This window comes from Rissa tridactyla, chromosome 11 (genome assembly GCF_028500815.1).
Source record: "Rissa tridactyla isolate bRisTri1 chromosome 11, bRisTri1.patW.cur.20221130, whole genome shotgun sequence".
NCBI lineage: Eukaryota > Metazoa > Chordata > Aves > Charadriiformes > Laridae > Rissa > Rissa tridactyla.
The window spans coordinates 11,441,230-11,445,839 of NC_071476.1; positions in this window are offsets into that span (position 1 = coordinate 11,441,230).

Sequence of the window (4,610 nt, forward strand, 5' to 3'; positions counted from 1 at the left end):
GTGCACAGACACAGAGGCACCGGCAACAAGGCCGGCGCACCTGATCTACTCATCTGGTCACCTTTGCTACAGAGCACGTGGTTAAATGTGGAAAGAAGCATACTCAGGAGAAAGCAGGCCCATGCAAACACACGTCACAAGGTCACAGACTGGTTGAGGTTAGCAGGGACCTCTGGAGGCCATCTTGTCCAAGCCCCGGCTCAAGCAGGGCCACCCATAGCTGGTTGCCCAGGATCACGTCCAAACAGCTTTTCAATATCTCCAAGGATGGAGAGTCAACAAACTCTCTGGCTAACCTGGGCCACTGCTTGGTCACCTCCACAGCAAAGAAGTGTTTCCTGACGTTCAGATGGACTCTCTTGTGTTTCAATGTGTGCCCATTGCCTCTCGTCCTGCCACTGGGCACCACTAAAAAGAGCCTGGCTCTGTCTTCTTTACACCCTCCCTTCAGGTATTTGTACACATTGATGAGATCCCCTCTGAACCTTCTCTTCTCCATGCTGAACAGTCCCAGCTCTCAGCTTCTCCTCATAGGAAAGACGCTACAGTCCCTTAATTGTCTTAGTGGCCCTTTGCTGGACTCTATCCCATAGCTCCACATCTCTCTTGTCCTAAGTAGCCCAGAACTGGACACAAGACTCCAGACGTGCCCACAAGCACAAATCCAGAGTGCTTAAGGAACTGTCGAGGGAGACAATAACAACAGCAGAGTTGTGTGAATACCTTCTTCCTAAACCTGGAGGCTTCCTTTTTATTGCCTTCCTGCTCTGATGCAACTCTAGGATGAACAGCCTCTGGGGAAGAAGAATTTAGTCACAGGGAAAAGGGTATTAGGACTATGTAATAAGGAGCCATACACTGGCCTTCAGAGCACGGCTGTGTACCATTCCCAGGCTCTCAAGACAGAGCTGAGGCAAGCAAGGACAAAGCAGCAGCTATTAGATCAATATCTCAAAGATGTCTTCAAACATTAGTTATCATCAACAACTAGAGCAGTTTGATCTTGTGTGAACGGCTCACTCCCCAGAGTCCCACCACATTCAACAAGATGATATTTATATTGAAAAGGGCTTTTTATTGACTCTTTCCTCTCAAATAATTGATAAGCTCTTACTGCAATCCAATTTGAGCAGCCTCAGCCCCAGTTGTGCCCAAGGTCTGGTCTAGTTCCAGCCCATCTCATTATCTAAATCACCAGAAGCAGGTGGTGTTTACAGCACTTGCTAGAAGAAACTGGATTTCTGCACAAAGAATACAAATCTGAAGGCCACACTGGGAAACATAACTTACTCAGAACAAACACTATTCAGCCATTTGATTATGTATCTCCGCTGTCTTGTTCCTATCTCATTTCTTTTTTCCTTCTTTCCCATTCCTTCTCTCCTCATTGTCTTTTCAGCATCCATCAAAGTCAGGGAGGAAACTTCCACAGATTTTGGTGGGTTTTGAAACTTTTCAAACCTTCTGACCTCTCCTCCCCGGGCAGCAGGACGCAAATCGCCTCAGTTAGTTTCATCACGTCCAAGTACGGGGAGAGCATTAAACCAGTGAGCAAAATGAAGGGCACGAGGGATTATCCAGGCTGATCTCTCTGATCCAGTTCAGACTTTTTTTTCCCCAGGGCTAAAAAGGTGAAGACTGTTCTAGGCCTGGATAGGTTTCAGGAAACCACAGATGAGACTTTTGAAGGCAGAAATTGTTCTTTTCAATACACTTGATGGAGAGGGTGGACTATTCTGACTGTAATTTTTTTTTTAATGTCAACTTCCCCCCCACCCAAAAACCAAAAAAAGATGACAGTGAAAGGAACAGTGGTAGACACTCGCACCAGTGTCACTTGGAATCCTGATTTCCACCATGACACCTCCAATCCTTCATCCTGCTACCCGAAAAGATCCCATTTCCAGCCTAGACCAGTCCACCAGAAGCTTTGTCACTTGACCAGCTTTAGCTAATTTCTACAAACACCTCAATGTGAAGTTCAGATTCAACATCTGCTTTGTATGCTTTTTCATTCTCTGCCTTATTTTCTTTTAATCCCACCAGAGTGTAACTTCTGCAGCTCTGCTCTCCCCCTCCGTATCCCCTTCCATTCCTCATGGGAGAGGTAAGGCTGCATCCCACCAAACTACATGGACTTTGGAGAATTTGCACACGCCTGAGGATAGCAGAGGTTACTGGAAGCATTTAGCTATAGATGTTGAGGTACCACATTCTCCACAAAGGCGCTTTTTTCCCTGCGGCTGTGAGCCTGGTTGGCCAACACAGAGAACTTCGTCCTCAGCAGCCCCTTTAGAGGAAGCCCCTGATTTGAGAATTTGCACAGCAGCTCCCCCGCAGCCCTCCCCACTTCATATCTGCTCGCCAGAGCAGACTCCCCCGTGTGTGCCAGCGCACACCCCATCCTCTCCGAGCACAGCTAAGACCCAAACCCCGACCTTAACCCCAGTTCTGCTTTGCAGTTGCTGCTAGGATTTGCCAAGCTTTCAATTCAGTCATGCTCAGCTCAAAATTAGGCTCCATGCTAAGCACTGTGGGAAGCCGCAATGGAACAAAATGGACTACAAGGTTGTCGGACTTATTTTTCACTCCTTACATTAACTAATTAGCTTTCTTCCTCATTAAAGTCCCTTCAAGCATATCAATTACCCAGCTCTGGTGGCAGGGACAGTACAATAGCCCTCAGTGCAATCGGATGAGTTGGAATTCAGCACAGCAGACCAACAGGGTGGAGGATTGGGTTACCCGTGTGTCAGCAAAAGGGCATTATTCTCCTGACCTCCCTTTTTTGCAACAAGAGCTGAATGGTGGTTAGGAGAGGGGAGAGGAAATGCCAGGAAAATAGCACAATAAGCATCTTCCTAGGAGCTGCAAGGGGAAACCAGTGCTGTGACAAAAGACAAGAGAAATATTCAAATGTAGGGCTAAAATTAGGACAGCCTAAAAGTTGGCCTCCGTCTTCTTTTGTTTCTATCTAATGGGAGCTGCCTTGCAATTTCTGTCTTGGTTAAAACTATTCTCTCATTTCCCTCTAGGAAAATGGAGGGAATGGTGAAGACAAGGGCTCCGTCTCGGCAGTGCCCCCGCTCTCAGAAGCGAGCGTTCAGCCGAGCTGTGCTCGTGGCCCAGCACTCACCCACAACAAACACGCTCGGCCCAGCAGCTCAACAACTGCAGATTTCCATAGGTGAATTTTGGGTCAGTCTCAGTTTTTTCCAAGCCAATTTGTCCATCATTTGTGACAGGAATATCATATTTGTGAACTGCTGCTATTGCCTCTATTAACTGGCTTCTTTGCATTGTCTCGTACCCGAGCTGTACATTCCCCATCTGCCAGAGACTATTAAGCTACACTTACCTCAAATGCAAATGATTTTTTGAGCACCAACAAAAAAAGGTAACAGCACTGACATTGTATCTGTTAATCTTAAACCACTACATTCAGTTGGGTACATGGATGAAGATGCATTGCTCAGTGCAGCTGAATACTTAAAAGCACTGAGACAATAAGAATGCATTAAACTTTTATCTTCAGTGCTACAGCTACAATAAGCAATCAAAGAAATTGCCACTCTCCCAGGGCTCTGGATTGCCTAAAGGAAACTAACTTTTGTCTCTGTGTGTGTGTGTGTGTGTGTGTGTGTATGAAGAAAGATGGATAAAAGGATCTCAAATACCAGCTGCAGTGTGTTTGGCTACTTTGCGTTAGTCAAATGATGAGCGCTGAGGATTGCACAAAGCTCAGAAGGCGGCAATTTTATGCAGTCATGTATAGGGAAGAAGAAATAAGATATTTTTCACTCCAAGGATTTCATGATCAAGCCCAGCCTTTTTTCCTTTTCTTTTTTTTTTTTTTTTAAATGTAAAATTCATAGGAGACAATTACCAACCTGATATTCCTTTCAGAGCCACATTGTGAAAAAACCCTGTACGCAAGTCTGTCTTTCCCTCAATACAACATTTGGGGGCCTGTATGTAACTACATGACAGATGTAACTCACCTTTCCATGAGTGGTAGCAATAGCAGGCCTATCAAATTACATTATAGTTTCTGAATCTACAATATATGAATTTAAAAGCTCTTACAAAAATCATACATGTTCCTTTTCAATTTATTCTCTGGCCATTTAATGATGTAGAAATTTCATTTCTCATGAAATATCCACAAACTGGACACTCTCCTCATGAAATGTGCATGAATTATAGAATTCCTTATGCTCTTGAGAAAATAAACCACTTTAATCTGAGAAAATACTGAGTTTTATAATGTCGGAATGTTTTCTTTTCCTTTTTTGACTCTGAACCAGGGCAGTTTCAGAAAAGGAGGTGCTTGGCGTGTTCCAACCTTTTAATGTGAAGGTAACACTGCTTAAAAAAAAAAAAAAAACAAAAAAGCTGATAGAGATAATCCAAACCAAATCTTTGCTTTTCAAATGTTGTCGCCTTCTTTATTTTCCCGCATTCCTTCGGTGGGCAAAATTCTGTGGTAAGAAAACATAGTATTTAAATAACTGCCTGTTTTCAATCCACCTTGTTTCTTGGGTTTGCATTTCTGTGTATGTTTTCTCTGTACCGCAGATAAAACTGTGTGAATATCAACAAGGTATTTG